Consider the following 17,058-nt stretch of genomic DNA (forward strand, 5'->3'; position numbering starts at 1 on the left):
TAGTGTAACCGGAGCCCTCTTTGACCACCTCTACTCTCACCTAGTCCCTACCTTCAGACAAGTCTAAATATTACTCCCCTTCCCCAAAATCCCAACTACAAAAGTGTTCTAAAATAATTGTAGGTTTACTCGGGAGACAGAGGGAAGATAGCCACACCATACATCATATTCTACCCAACATAACTTTATTAAATCCCTCTAAGTCATGTCTATGTTCTCTCTCTCTCTCTCTCTCTCTCTCTCTCTCTCCAGTCCCTTTTTAGGGCCACCTAATACCTCTTCCCTCCCCCCCCCACCTCTGGCTTCCTCCCACCTCCTGGACCATTCCTTCTGGACCCTATGACACCAGCCTTCCTCAACACTGGTTGCAGCTCATGATCCCCTGGGGAGCTTATAAAGTAAGCCAGTTCAGAGCCCCACTCCCAAAGACACTGATTCAACCCATCCTGCGGTACAAGCTGAGCCTATTATTGTTTCGGAGCTACTCAGGTGCCTCTAATGTGCTGCCAGAACCCTTTACAACTCTTCACATTTGCTTATGTAGACCATCTCAATTTCTCTGATATACATCCTTACCCTTCACTCAACCCTCTGAAGAAGGCCATGGGGATGCTTTCTGCTGTCGTGTTAATAACCTGGAATCTAGTCAACAAGCCAGTCTCTTGTAAGCTTAAAGTATGAGAATTCATCCCATTAGAGCCTAAAAAATTGTTTAGAAATTCTTTCCCTGTGGCACGATAATAAGAAGACCAGCATGGGACATAATCATAAATGTGTGCTAAGGTTTAATTACAAGCACATTCACAGTTTATAATGGTAAAAATACATAATCTAGCAGTTGATTTGGTTAAATAAATTGTAGTATATTTCTATGGTGAAATAGTATGCACCATCAAAATGACAGTATTTTGTGAAGGACACTACCATAATGTAATAATTTCCTCTTTTTATTTTAAAAACATCAAACTGGGGATGCATGGGGGGCTCAGTCTGCCTTCCACATAGGTCATGATCCCAGCATCCTGGGATCCAGCCCCGTGTTGGGCTCCCTGCTGAGCAGGGAGCCTGCTTCTCCCTCTTCCTCTGCCTGCCACTCCCCCTGCTTGTGCTCTCTCTGACTCTCTGTCAAATAAATAAATAAAATCTTTTAAAAAATTAGAAAATTAAAACATCAAACTGGCAGAAATTTGGATTGTACAATGACTACCAATATATCCTTTACGTAGATTCACCTATTGCTAACATTTGCCACATTCCTTGCTTTTCCTACTGTATTCATATTTGGGCGTATGTTTTACTGTTTGGGTGTTTCGGTTTTGTTTTTTGTGTTTTTTCAGAATCCTTTGGAAAATCAACTGCAGACATTCTCACTCCACCCCCAAGCACCATAGCATGTCTCATCTCCTAAGAACTAGCACTATGACCTAGATGAGCCCAGTATCATTATCATACCCAAGACATCAGTCCTGATAGAATAATATGATCTAATATAGAGCTCATATTCGACCTTCTCCACTTGTCCCCAAAATGTCCTCTACAGCTATTTTCTTAAATCCAGCTCCAATCAAGGATCATGTGCTGCATTTGGCTGTCACGGCTCCTTAGTCTCCTTTTAATCTACAGTGGTCCCAAGCCCTGTTCATTTCTTCCTCCATGACATTACTTTTTTTTTTTTTTGAGAGTTCAGGCTTGTTTTGCCGAATATCTAAATGTCTGATGGTTTCTTCATGATTGTGTTTGGTTAGACCCATTCGCCAAAAATGCCACCTGAGCAATGTTGTGTTCTTCCCCTTACATCACACCACAGGCTGGTCAAGTCAATTTGTCCCGTTACTGGGGGTAATCTAATTTGATCCCTTTCCTAAGATGGTTGCTGCCAGACCTCTTCAGTGTAAACGTGCTTTTACCTTTTTGCAAGTAGTAAGTGAGCTGTAGGGTGATACCTTGACATAGTGTGGCTATCCTTTCCCCAAAAATCTTTCATCCAATGCACTCACTGACAACCTTGCCTGAATCAATTATTACAAGGATGGTTGCAAAATGGTCCCCAACATAATATTAAATGAAAAAAAATTAGGGCACACAGCTACATCCCCTATGATCTCAACCAGTGGCGGGCTGGAGCTTATTCTTACAGGCCTACAAAAGCCAACTGTTAAATCTTTAGGAATTTCAAAAGTCAGTTGTTAAATTATTGGTTGCTTGAAATCAGCCATGGTGGAAATATTTACAAGCTAGATATAGGGTAATGCAAAACCAAAGAGCCATCACACTTTGCCTCAATCAGAACCTTCTGGATGGGATCCAGCCTCATCTAGTGTCAGAGACCCTGACATCAAAGTATGCAAGTTTGGACAGGAACATTCCAGAAGGAGGGCCATTGGGCAGAGGTCCCCAAGGCTCAGTCTTCGTTTGGTTCCTGCCATCAGTTGTTCTTCATACAGGGACAGGAACTGTAGACTTGGTGGTTCGGGTATCCCAAGTACACATCCTCAAGCCTTTTGTAATAGGCTATGGCTGTCCCAGTGTATGCTGATGTCCCAGTGATGCTAATGTCTCAAAGGCAAAGTAGAGTCAATACATCCAAGGGAGGAGTCAGCCTGGCCCCCTTCTTTTATTTATTTATTTTTTATTTTTTTATTTTTTAAGATTTTATTCATTTATTTGAGACAGAGAGAATGAGAGACAGAGAGCATGAGAGGGAGGAGGGTCAGAGGGAGAAGCAGACTCCCTGCCGAGCAGGGAGCCCGATGCGGGACTCGATCCCGGGACTCCAGGATCATGACCTGAGCCGAAGGCAGTCGCTCAACCAACTGAGCCACCCAGGCGCCCCAGGCCCCCTTCTTTTAAAAAAAATTTTTTTCAATTTGAGTATAGTTGGCACACAATGTCACATTAGTTTCAGGTGTGCAACACAATGATTCGACACATTTATACTGTGTTCCCCACACTCGGAGCCACCACCCTACACCACACAGCGCCATTATAATATTCTTAATGGGATTCCTTATGTTGTGCCTTTTATTCCTATGACTTATTCATTCCATAACTGGAAGCCTGTACCTCCCACTCCCCTTCACCCTTTTTGCCCAACCCCCCAGCCTCCCCTCTGGCAACCGTCAATTTGTTCTCTGTGTTTATGGGTTTGATTCTGCTTTTTGTTTGCTTGTTTATTCATTTGTTTTATTAGAGTCCACATATGAGTGAAATCATATGTTATTTGTCTTTCTCTGTCTGACTTATTTCACTTAGCATAATGCCATCTAGGTCCATCCATGTTGCAAACAGCATGATCTTGTCCTTTTTTATGGCTGTGTAATATTCCTGTGTGTGTGTGTGGTGTGTGTGTGTGTGTGTGTGTGTGTGTACACCACATATTCCTTATCCATATGTGTACTGATGGACACTTAAGCTGCTTCCATACCTTGGCTATTGCAAATATGCCACCATATAAACATAGGGGCCCATGTATCTTTTTGAATTAGTGTCTTTATTTTCTTTGGGTAAATACCTAGTGGCCTGCTGCTTATATATGTTCATTTAAACTCTAAGCACTTTGGCAGACATTACCACATCCCGATCCTCACCACACTTTGCGGTCAACAGGCCAGGCTGCATTCTGCATTTTCAAAAGGGAAATCATTTAATGCTTGGAGAAAGGAAATGAGTTGCCGAGGCCCACGGTCTCTGATATGCTAAGATTGACCCGAGGTGAACCTCAGCATTTCTTCACACTTGGTTTGTCAGGAGAGGGAAATACAAAGGGATTCAGAGGACATGGCCTGCCAGAGAAGGGGTGTCTTTGCTGGGACATCCTGCAGAACCAGCGTGGCTGGATGAAGTTGGAGCCATGACTGGGAATCAGATCACCTGGTTCTAGATCCAGCTCCGCTACCAATCAGCGTGACCCTGGCAAATCCCTCCCCTTCTCCCAGCCCAGGCTTCCCATCCTTTAATACGGGAAGAACGGAGCAGATGACCTCTAACGTAAAGTCTGGCTCTAAGATGTAGATTCCTTCTGTTCATCTTCACTCTGTTTGGTATTCTATGATTTGTGCTTTTGGGAAGGAAATCGATATGATTTCTTATTATACTTCACCTTCCTTCATATAAATGCTGGTGAATATGAAGTTATATGTCCCCAGAGGGACTTTCTTTTCCATGCCAAACCGCAGTGCCTGTTACATGACCAGAAGAAAGCTGCAGCTTTAATCTCCTGATGAGAGCTGTGAGAGATAAATGCAGAGGGCAGGAAGGTACAAAGCCAGCAGCATCAAGACACCGTCCCAAACCTCAACCATCTTTGAATCATCTTCTTCAGCAAGCTTCCAAGGCTCTAGCTGAGCCCAAAGACATCCCGTAACGATAGTTAATGTTTCTTGAGTGCTTAGTTTCTCTGGGCCTTCCATACCTTTGTTTATTTCCTCCTCATAACATCTCTACAAAGTTGTTATCATTCCCATTTTACGCCTGAGGAACATGAAGCTCAGAAAGAGTAGGTAACTTGACCAGGTCACACAGCAAGTAAGTGGTAGAACCAGGATTCAAACCCAAGCATTCTGCCTCCAGACTGGTTTTTGGTTTATAATCAATAAAATCAAGAAATGTTACTACGGGATAAGCATGTTGCCACTGTGCTTAGATAATATTTTGAAACGTTAACTGTGGGTTTTTTCCCTTTGAATCTTATATTTCTTGGCACCCCACGGCCCTTTCCCTATTCCAGCAGACCTGGCGTATGACATCTTGTGCCTCAGAGAAAGGATAATGAAGCAGAATGAGAGAGAAAAATGAGAGCATGAGTGGAGGCCCAGGAGGTAACAGGAAGGGCTTAGCAGAGACAATCAGTCAGGGAGGACATACAATGTCAGGGCAAGGCTTAAAGCCTGGGGGCTAGATGAGGCCCACGGTTACAGGCAAGGGACCTGGAGAGGGGGGAAAAGAGCATGGAGATGCGGCTGTATGCACAGGCAGTCACCCCTGGCTGGGTGGGAGTGGCAAGCAGATAGGTTCAGAAAATCTGAGAACAGTGGAGGGATGACGACAACTTCAAGTGGAAATGTGTGACTGGAGCGTCCAGGCAGGCAGGATGGGAGATCGTCGTATTGCCATGACCCATGAGGGCAGGCGGGCACCTCTGAAGGACAAGGACAGTTAGCTAGCTTGAAGAGCCCCTCATATGGGGATGAGAATGACATAGGAGTTGCCCACAGCCCTGCCCCAACCCCGTGGCACCACAACTCTGGGGGGAGGGGGGCAGGGAGAGGAGGCACAAGCTGGCTGAGACCATGTCCACCACCCAGTGGAAGCAGGGATAAGTCACGAAAAGATAAAGTTATCTTTGTTGCCCACATTGGGTTTTGCGGACTGAAATTCGTCCCTATTATTTTTTTATTATTATTTTATTTTTAAATTTTATTTTATCATGTTATGTTAATCACCATACATTACATCATTAGTTTTTGATGTAGTGTTCCATGATTCATTGTTTGCATATAACACCCAGTGCTCCATGCAGAACGTGCCCTCTTTAATACCCATCACCAGGCTAACCCATCCTCCCACCCCCTCCCCTCTAGAACCCTCAGTTTGTTTCTCAGAGTCCATAGCCTCTCATGGTTCATCTCCCCCTCCGATTTCCCCCCCTTCATTCTTCCCCTCCTGCTATCTTCTTTTTTTTTTTCTTAACATATATTGCATTATTTGTTTCAGAGGTACAGATCTGAGATTCAACAGTCTTGCACAATTCACAGCATTCACCATAGCACATACCCTCCCCAATGTCTATCACCCAGCCACCCCATGCCTCCCACCTCTCACCACTCCAGCAACCCTCAGTTTGTTTCCTGAGATTATTATTTTAAACAACAGGATTCCGAAAGCATGAAATATGGATCCTGTTTTCAAGTTAGGCAGGAGGCAGAGCCCAGGGTGCAAGAGGTGTGCGGACCTGATCACAAGTCTGACTCTCCCACTTTCAAGAGCAGTTTGAGCTTTGGAGAATGCACACATGGTACTAACTCACTAATCACTGGGTATATTCAATGAAAGGCATGTGGAGGAACTTAAACCTTGGGGTGTTATATGAATGAAAGAAATTCTCCTTATCATTATTATCATTACCAAAACACACAAAAGAATTCGAGAATTCAAGAATTTTTGTGGTGCACAATGGGTGCAAAGGAGGTCCAAGAAGGACTAGAACATGCCATCATATAAGAAGTGGGGATGTAAAATGCCCTGTCCACACCTCTTCCAAATGACCAGGATGGCACAACAGTGTTTCTAGAAAAGGCCACAACACATCTAAGTCTCAGCCACTTAGCCTGGCGCCAGCACTTTTCCCGGCCCCAGCCTGGCCCATGCATCTTCCTCACAAACCGGCTCCTTAATGCCCGTGGGCCTGACCTGGTGCAGTTCCCTCGGCCAGGCACGCGGCTCCCCACTCGTCCTGCTCCAGGTGCCCAGAACCCTGGGGTCCCACCCGGTGCCAGGCACAATGAGGACACAGAATCAACCTTGTCTTCAGCGACGTGGGGCCTCTGCTTCAACACCCACTCCCGACTCCGTTTCCTCTGTGAGACCCTTCTCACTTCTCCTCTTTGCCTTCCATTGCGAGTGACTGTGGCCTCGTTTGTGACCTTATCCAGACTCTTGTCACTAGAGCCTTCACCACAATCCATCTACATCCCTTATGAGGCGGCATTGGTGCAGGGGGCCATGTGTTTGCACCCACTCCATCCTCACGAGTCATGGCACAGACCCTCCCACTTAGAAGGGAGTCAAGAAAGAAACAACGAAGGGAAGAAGGTATAAAACATACATGGGTTCTTACACCATAAAGATCAAGGACGTGTTTGTGGCAAATACTCCAATGACCCAAGGGAGTAACTGTGGAAAACAGCTCCCCTGACTCTTTTCTCCCAGGCCCAAAGGCAGTCACTATTGTCATGTTTTTGTGTATTCTTCTAGAAATAACCTTGTACTTGTATTTTTGTGTAAGCCCCTCGTACCCAATGAATGAAGACCGGTAACAACAAATTAACGAGAAGGAAGAGGGCCTGCAGGCCACAGACCCAATTGGATACTTAGGTGAGGGGTCAGGAGAAATGCTCTGGAAGTCAGGATGAGATTGCATTAGGGGAGCCTAAAAGTTTATCAGTTGGCCTGTGGCCAGAAGCCAGGAAAGGCCCCAAAGCAGAGAGCCGTCTCCAAGAAATCTGTTTATGAAGGAAGGAATTGTTCAGGGAAGTAGTGGTCAACTCTGCCCTTTCTCAACGTGTAGCCCTAAAGGAGGGCTCTCCAGAGAAGGTCTGCAGAGTGACATGAGTCTGGGCTCATGAACTCTCAATTCCCAACATTCCTAAATGTTTTCGAATGTGCTTTGGAAGCGCAGAAGATGGCGGGGCCGTCATGAAGGCAAAGAATGGGATAAATGGATGTGTGGTGCTGGGGCAGGCGGCTGCTCAGAGCTATCACAGGGAGAGAGAGCAAGGGAGGTCAGCAAGTTCCACAGGACCGTGGAACCCCCAAGAGATGGGGAAGAGACCTCATGGAGACCTCATGATGGCGCCCAGAGGAATGGGAGTCAGACCAGCCTGAGAGAAGCTCAGTGTGGAAGGGAGGCGAAGACTGCAGGGTGTTGTGGGGAGACCACTGGGTAGGTGTCGTGGGCACAGGAAGGTGGCTGTCAGCCACGGCAGCTCTGAACCAAGACCAGATGGTGTGTCGATGGAGAGGGGCAGGAACGGGTCTAAGGAGGGAAGCTGAGTGCAGAACTGGGGGTGGCCCGCGGGAGCCCACCTGCCCTCATCTGCAGATCCAGCCCAGTTCGGGCTCCTGTCCACATCTGTGGGAATTAAGAGGCTCTAGCACACTTTCAGGCATGGAACGCCCCTGCCCCATCCAGTTAAACACACTGTTGATCCTGCTTTGACTTGGTAACCAATCTAGGGGCTGCCCTGATGATCCACTCCTCTTACTAAGATCCAATTTAAACACTGGCTTCCCCAGGCCTGGACCTCGGGCATGCCCTTCCAATAGCCCCACAGGCCCGGGGTCCAGTGTCTGTGCGACCCTTGCCATTTGCCGCCACCAGGCCTTTCTGATGTGCTGCCCACCTGGATCTCTGGGCGGCGCCTCTTGCAGCCCTCCCAGCACTGAGTTCCACGCACCCGCTGAGGTGCCCACTTGCCACTCCATGCTGAACCTCCTGCCCTCAAACCCCACCCTCCACTGAGCCCTTTCACCAGAAACCACACTGCCCAGAAGCCATGGGCACCTGCCCAGGTGGCCTTTTCCCCATGTTACCCACCCCACTCAGGAGGATGCAGCTCATCCCTAGATTCCTGCTCACTCTCTCACTCACTCACTCAGCAAATATCTATGGAACCCCAGCTATGGCCCAGGCACTATGAACACAGCTGAGAAGAAAATCAACAAAACTCCCTTTCCTCAGTTTCTCAGAGGCTCAGAGCCAAGTCTTGCATTTTATGATTAAAGCACCCCTCCGCAGGATTTCCTCCTCTGTCTGCCACTTTATTTTTTTAATGATTCTCTAGCTTATTTCAGCAGTTCAAATGAGTTTGTTTTTTGTTTTTTTTTTAAGTAAGCTCTACGTCACAACGTGGGGCTCGAACTCACAACCCTGAGATCAAGAGTCCAATGCTCCACCGACTGAGCCAGCCGGGTGCCACCTCTCTCTCCACTTTATAATTTGATTTTTAATTTCTTCCTTCAGGGATGATAGTGTTCTAATGGAAAGAACATAGGTTTCACACCACCAGACAACTCTGTGTTGGAATCGGTGTGGGCTCGGACACTCTCTGAGTGGGGTGAGTTGGTTATCCTGTCTAGGACTCCCATTTTCTTCTCTGTGAAATAAGGAGAAATGTGTACTTCAAAGAGTTTTTCTTTTTCTTTTCTGAGAATTAAATAAGACAATGTATACAAAGCTCTTGTTAAAAAGTAGGGCTTCGATCAACATTAATGGCCCTCTCTTTCTTTTCTTTTCTTTTTTTTTTAAAGATTTTATTTATTTATTTGAGACAGAGAGAATGAGAGAGACAGAGAGAACATGAGAGGGGGGAGTGGCCCTCTCTTTCAAAATATCCCTTTGCCCATTGTAGCAGGCACTCTAAACCTCCACCTCCTGTCCCTTTATCCATTCTGTGAGCCCATCCCCAGCTTCTGTATGCTTTGCTTTTAAAGGTTCACATCTGGGGCGCCTGGGTGGCTCAGTCGTTAAGCGTCTGCCTTCAGCTCAGGTCATGATCCCAGGGTCCTGGGATCGAGCCCCGCATCGGGCTCCCTGCTCCACGGGAAGCCTGCTTCTCCCTCTCCCACTCCCCCTGCTTGTGTTCCCTTTCTCCCTGTGTCTCTCTCTGTCAAATAAATAAATAAAATCTTTAAAAAAATAAAAAATAAAAAAAAAATAAAGGTTCACATCTGTGATCTTCAGAGGGCTGCTCTGGGCTGTAGAGCCATTCCCCCTAAGCAGGACATGCCTGGGAGTTGATGTTCACCGCTACACACACATACACACACACACAGAGAGAGAGAGAGAGAGAGAGAGAGGAGGGGGCAGCCAGCAGCCAGTGACTGATCCGTATAGAAGGAAAATTCTGAGATGCAATTTATGTTCCAGAGCTCCCCTGGGATCAGGCTGAGTCTGGAAGCTCGCTTCAAAATGCCATTGCTTGACTTCTTCCCCTTCCCTGTTTTATACCCCTCCACTCAACTCCCACCCTACCTCCTACTAGGTTCTCGGGAGAATTTTCTTAATAAGTCACCTACACCCAAATCCTCACCTCACGATCTGCTTCTGGGAAACAAGACAAAGATACCTGGTGCTACAGACTGAATGTGTCTCCTTCCCCAAATTCCTCCACCGAAGGTGATGGTATTAGGAGGTGGGGCTTCGGGGAGCTGACTGGGTCATGAAGGTGGAGCCCTCAGGAATGGGATCAGGGCCCTTCATCCCAGAGAGCTCCCTTACCCCTTCCACCATGTGAGGACACCATGAAAAAAGGCAGTCTGTGACCCAGGAAGCGGGTCACCAGACAGAATCTGCCAGTGCCTTGATCTCGGACTTCTCAGCCTCCAGAAGTGTGAGGAATAAATGTTTGTTGTTTAAGCCACCTGGCTTGTGTTAGTGCATTTAGCAGCCTGAATGAATGAAGACACTCAGAGAGCTTTTATTCTCTTAATGGAGATGGACAACAAGCAAAAAGCAAAACAAAGAGCAAAAAGCAAAATATGCAGTATGTTAGCGATAAATGCAGAAGAGAAAGTAAAGCAGGGGATGGGGGAATGCAGTATAGAGGGGGACTGAATTTTGGATAGAGTGACATGAGTATGTGGCACTTGAATGCAAACTGAGATCGTGCTTGAGCAAGTGAGCAAAGGAGACAGAGCTCAGAGGCATAGCACGTATAAAGGCCCTGTGGCAGGAGTGTGACTGGCATGTTCTGGGAATGACACAGAGGCCAGAGCAGCTGCAGTGGAGTAAGGGAGAGAGTAATAGGAGATGAGGACAGTGAAGGAAGGGAGAGCCAGTGAAGTGGGGAGATGATGAATGCATCTGAGTTGAAAATCATCATGATCTGACTGGGTTTTAATACCGGCCTCTGTGTTGAGACTAAAGGGGGACAAAATAGAAGCAAACGTACCTGCTAGAAGGCTAGCGGTAACAGAGCATCCATAACAGTGGCACAGACCATGGTGCTAACAAAGGAAGTGGTTAAGACGTGGCTGGATTCTGGATACATTCGGAAGATAGAGTCAAAAAGATTTCCTAATATAATGAAGATGAGGTGTAGAAGAAAGAGGGTCCAAGGATGACTCCACGATTTTGTGCCTCGGGTGCTGGAAGGCTGGGGTTGCCACTAACAGAGATGGGGAAGATTCTAGAAGAAGCAGATTTGTGCGACAGGATCAGTAGCTCATATTTGAGATGCCAGTTAGACGTCTAAGTAGAGATGTTAGGTGGGCAGTGGAGCATATAACTTAGAGCTGAGGAAAGGCCCCTGTTCTGCGTAATCTCACATCTTATTGCCTGCAGAGCTCCTGGGCTGACCAATGAAGTCAGGAAGTCTAAAAGGAAGTGAAACTCATGATGCCTGGTACCTTCAGACCTGGGCTTTTGGATGACTTGGCAGGGGGCCTTGGGGAGCTTGGATCTTTGAGCTCTGCTGCCTGAACACCATGGAAGCCAGCTCAATCTCTATCGGGATGGCAAAGCTGAGTTTCACACCCCAACTGTTGTGCAGCATGGAGAAGGGTTGCAGTTGAAGGTACCGATCACTGGGCAAGATAGAGCCGGGAACAGAGAGGCCACAATGCTGGAGAAGCTTTGCCAAAAGAAATCTTTGCCTGCCTCTTCATTCCTCTCAACACCCCAGATTTTAAACATCTGGATAGAAGCAATGGGGGAACCATTCCTGGCTTTTGCAGAGAAAAGTGATGTAACTCAACATTTGTTTCAGGAAGTTAGCTGTGAGGGTAACAGGATGCTCTATTAGAAAGACCAGGGACTAGAGAAAGGGAGATTTGTCAGAAGAATATTGAAGTAATACTGTAGATAGGTGATAGAGAGCAGTAACAGTAGGGATAAAAAGTATTGAACTGTTGTAAGATAAATGAAAAGGACAGAATAAACAGAACCTAGAGACTCACCACATGGCTGAGGACGAGGGATAAGGAGGTTGGACCATGTCTGAGTTACTGGGTCTATGGAAGAGGAAAAGAGGAAGAGGAGCAGGTTTGGAAGAGAAGATAATTCACTTTGGTTGAGTTGTGCTGATGTGAGCTACATCAGTCAACTATTGCGATGATAATGTTGTGTAACAAACCGCCCCAACACTGAACATCTTAAATCAATAGTCATTTCTCCTCATTCACATGTTTATGAGTCAACTGTATGTTAGCTGATCTAGGCTGAGTTGTTTCCTGTCTCTCTGATCATCCTTAGGCCAATATGGATTGGCAATGGATACCTTGCTATCCAAGGTAGAACTTTCTCCTGGCAAAGACAGAAGCTTCAGAGGGCAAGCCCAACCACACAAGCACATTTCAAGTCTCTGCTTGTGTTACATATGCTGACATGCATTGGCCAAAAAAAGTCACATGACTGAGCCCAAAGCCCAGGAACACGGCAAAGAGAGAAAGGAGTAAACAACTGCCAAACAATAATCAGATCCAAGGCTCAGCATACTATAAGCTGTAAGCCAAATCCAGTCTATCACCTGTTTTTGTAAATAAAGTTTTATTGGAACAGTCATGCTTGTTTGCCTTTGGCTGCTTTCATGCTACAGTGGCAGAGTATCAGGGCCCAAAAGCTGAAGATATTTACAATCTGGCCCTTTCCAGTAAAAGTTTCCAGATCCCTGATCTAATCGACCACCTTGACCAATGTACAGTAATTAGACAGTCTTGACAGTCTAACCCCTGAGTCATAATAAGCCCCACTGAAAGCATTTTATGTCACTCAGCCTACCTCTCAGCCCTCCACTTCTGAGATGTTTTATTATGTCTCAAGCCAAGAAAATAGTGGGATCCAAGCAGAAATGAAGGATACTCTGCTGCGGGTAATCTATGTCGTCTGCATTTGTTCCATAGGAAGCTATGCTTCACCCAAGACCAGCACAGGTGATGAATTTTTTAAGATGCATTCATTATCAGCACTGTCAGTCACTACTTAGAAACTTAGATTTCACACACGGACTCAACAGTCTAGAATAAAAATTGGCTGGAGAGCTGTGGCTTACATCTATAATCCGTGCCCAAATTTGAGGATGCAAAGTATACATTCTGCAGGAGACAGAGCCCCCTGGAGGGAATGGGCTGTGACAAGAAGCACAGGGCCAGCATCCACCAGGGAGGATGGGGGAGGCCTCAGAACACAGTTATATTTGCAAACAGCCCTCATAAGTGGCCATGAGTTCAAGATGGAAATTTACTGAGGGCTGAGCATCAACCACCAGGAAAGAAACTTTCAACTGTGTTTTCTCCTAAGGCCCTTTGCCAAGGTTGCTGAGACTACTATACACATTCCCCAGATCTCATTGCCACTCAGCTGCTGCTGGTGGTGAACACAGTGCTCAGACAGGCCAGCCTGGGCTTTCTTGCTCCAATAGTTTCTATGTTTATCCACAAATATTTATTGAGGGCCTATTGTGAGCCAAATACTGATGTAGGCACTGGGCATAAAGCAGTGGACAAAACAGACAAAGATGCCTGCCCTCATGGGGCTTACATTCTGGTGTGTGTGATGGGAGGAGGAAGGGAGAGACAGTTAAAATAAGTAAGCGAAATATGCAACATGCCAAGTGTTAGTAAGTAGAATGGAGGAAAAAAGAAGAAAGGAGAGGAAATGCCAGCATGGTGGTGTGCTGCAGTATTACACAGGGGACCAGCGAAGCCTCATGGAGAAGCTAACAGATGAGCAAGGACTTGAAGTGAATGAAGGAGGGAGGCATATATGTATTCAGTGACAGGGTGATCCCGGAAGAAGAACCAGCAAGTGCAAAGGCCCTGGGGTGGAAGCATGTCTGAGAAGAAACACATTCCCAGAATCTGATCCCAGATTCTTCAGCCAGACTGAAGACAAAAAGTTGTTTTTCAAATTAGAGCAGCTCCCCTCCTCAGCATGGTTAATTATTCCTCTTCCTGGATTGGCTGCATATGTATTCAGTGGAGAAACGTCCTCCCTGGCCTGCTTCTACCTCAATCCCATCCTCGTCAGGAGCTCCTCTCCTGATGCCTGCCCAGGTTAATGGTGGCCACTGCTCTCCTGGGGCTCCTGAGTGACCTTGAATTCACCCCAAGGTCACTGTGTGGGGCAGTGGACATACCCAGAGCATAGGCCCCATTCCAGTTGCCAGCGAGTACGCCCAATGGAGAGGATTCTTGTTCCCACCCCAATCCGGCTGCTCTGTCCCACATATCTTCTGCTTAATGCCAGCCTTCACATCCTTAGCTGAAGCCAGCAGGGGAGACTCTGGGGAAGTACCCAGGTCTGTGGAGGTGAGGCTTGCTTCCCCAGGCTCACCTTCAAGCCCACCTCTCCACTCTTTCCATTCTCCGTCCTTTCCCCTCATCCTCTTCCTCATCTTCCAGGATCCCACTGGCATGCCACCCCATCCAGGAAGCCTCCTTCCTGCTGAAAAAACTTCTCTCTTCTTTGAATCAACATAGCAATTCTCTCTTCTAAAATCAGAAGCCATAGCCTATTATATTCCAGTTGGTTGAGCCCATTTCCCCATGAAGTGAGGCTCCTTGAGGCCAAAATTGGACTTCTCTCTTGCTTCCCTGCTGCCCCTGAACAAACCCTTGCACAGGACTGTAACCCAATGAAGTCCTCATGGATTAACTTGCAGATGCTCCTTGTAACAGGTTGTTTAAACACCTTCTGCCTAAGCCCCAAGGCCTTATTCCTCCAGACCTAATCTGGTGGGATAAGGCCTGGGGGGCATCCTGGGGTGCAGTGCCCGCCTCTTCCCAAAATCTACAGAATATTTGTAGCTCATAGGCCTTGGGTGCTACAGGTTAGAGGGTGAGGCCACAGCTTCAAAAATGGGATAGGCTATAATAATAAAAAGATTAAACATGAATGTTTTTTCTCAAAACACAAGGCTTTGGCCATCTTCAGCATCACAGACAGTCTGAACTCTTCTCTGGCATTGATTGGACTGGGCTCAGGAGGGACAGCGTGTTTTAAAACTGTTTACAGGAGAAGGGGGAAACTCAAAGAAGCCAAAGAAAGACCTACTGTTAGGGAACCAGGTGGACTGGGGTGTCCAACTGCATCAGCATCACTGGTCAGCTCTAGGTCAGGGCCACAAGGTCACAGAGAGGAGCCTGTTCTTTGGGTAAACGATATTGGGCATTTGCAGTTTAAGAGGTACTTTGTGACAAGTACTATGCAAATGTAATCGGAAGGTGGCTGGGATCAGGGGAACTCAGAGGTGCAGCACAGAAGGGTCACTTGGCTTGGACTTCAAAGTCCAGAAAGTGCTTTGAGCTCAGACTTAAATTCTCCCCCAATGAAGCTCTTCATACGGTTGCAGATACAGCTAACAGCATGGATAGAAGAAGACAATCATCACTTGCCTCCAATGTCCCAGGATAAGGCCATGAAGCACTATGAAATAATATGGTTTTATAAACCCTATTATTTTCTTGAAAATAGAGCAATTCTACTGTTTCTGTTTTTATAAAAGCATTAATTTTTGTCAATACTTAAAATATTTTAAATATGCCGTGACTCCAAGAAGCAAAGATACTCCAGCAGCAATGAGCACCCCTAGTGCTCAGATCTTGGTCTCTAATATCATCCTCCACTAAAAGGAACCAGGGCTTCTCCAGAATTCCAACTGCTATAAGACAAGCCTGGAATGTTCTGTTATGACAGAAGGTAGGTGCTCAAAAAGTGAGGGGCACATGTCATAAGGTCATAGGACCCAGCTTGTAGAGACAGCTACTGACTACATCCACAACAATTTGAGCAAGGTAATAAGTGCCATGTAATTAAACAGTAATGAATCATAAACCACTGAAAAAGACAAGCATTCATGGGATGCCTGGGTGGCTCAGTCGGTTAAGCGTCTACCTTTGGCTCAGGTCATGATCCCAGGGTCCAGGGATCAGGTCCCGAATTGGGCTACTTGCTCAGCGGGAAGCCTGCTTCTTCCTCTCCCTCTGTCTTCTGATCCCCCTGCTTGTGCTCTCTCTCTCTCTGTCAAATAAATAAATAAAATCTTTAAAAATAAAAAAAAGGAATTCAAGAGTCCATGCTGATAATAAATAGGTACATAAATAAATAGAGGACAGGAAGAACTCTTGGTTGAAACAGGACTCTTGCGGGTCAACTATTATGTGTGGTGAGATCAGTGAAGCTGGAAAATCATCACTTTGCAACCATCAGGGTAAAGACTAGATAGGCAAGAAGCATCAGTGGATGATAAATCTAGGGGGAAATTGAGACAAGGAACAGGATATTTATATAATCTTAAATTGTTCTCCCATAAATTAGGTATTAGTTGTAAGGGAGAAAGTAATGATCATACAATGAAAAAAAATCAGATTACACCTAGACTGAGTGATAAAAATTAGCATCATTGGGGCACCTGGGTGGCTCAGTTGGTTAAGCGTCTGACTCTTGATTCTGGCTCAGGTCATGATCTCAGGGTTGTGAGATCGAGCCCCATGTCAGGCTCCATGCTGGGCGCAGAGCCTGCTTAAGATTCTCTCTCTCTCCCTCTGCCCCTCCCCACTCCCTCTCTTAAAAAAAATTAGCATCATCAATGAGAGACAGATGGGTACCATGTGCCCCTCAGATGTGATGCCCTGGGAAGGACACATTATCACCTATGCAGTGTTCCAGCCAAGAATACAAACCCCAATCTAATCATCAGGAAAACGTCAGGCAAACACAAAATGAGGCGCATTCTGTTAAGGAGGGGGCACACTGTATTCCTTCAAAAATGTCAATGTCATGCAAGACAAAGAAAGCTGTGGAATGTTCCAAATTAAAGAAGGCTAAAGAACATGACATTTAAACCCTGACCCTAGGCTGGATCCCATATGGCAGGTGGCAGGGTGGGGGGGCGGGGGGCGAGAAATATTAGTATGGACATTGTTGGGTCAACTGATAAAATTGGAGTACAAATAATCGATTTTATAAAAGTATTGTATCAATGTTAAATTTGCTGAAGTTTATAACTGTACTGTGGTTATGTACAAGAATATCCCTATTTTTAGAAAATACACACTGAAATGCTCAGGGACAGAGGGCTATAATATATGTAACTTACCTGCAAATGGCTCAGAAATTAGATAGGTAATAAATGGATATATGATAGGTAGATGGATGGATGCATGGATGGATGCATGGATGGATGCATGGATGGATGCATGGATGGATGCATGGGTGGGTGGGTGGATGTGTGAATGGGTGGATGGGTGGATGGGTGAATGGGTGGACGGGTGGATGGATGGGTGGATGGGTGGGTGGATGGATGGGTGGATGGGTGGGTGGATGGATGGATGAATGGATGG

This window comes from Neomonachus schauinslandi, chromosome 9 (assembly GCF_002201575.2).
Source record: "Neomonachus schauinslandi chromosome 9, ASM220157v2, whole genome shotgun sequence".
NCBI lineage: Eukaryota > Metazoa > Chordata > Mammalia > Carnivora > Phocidae > Neomonachus > Neomonachus schauinslandi.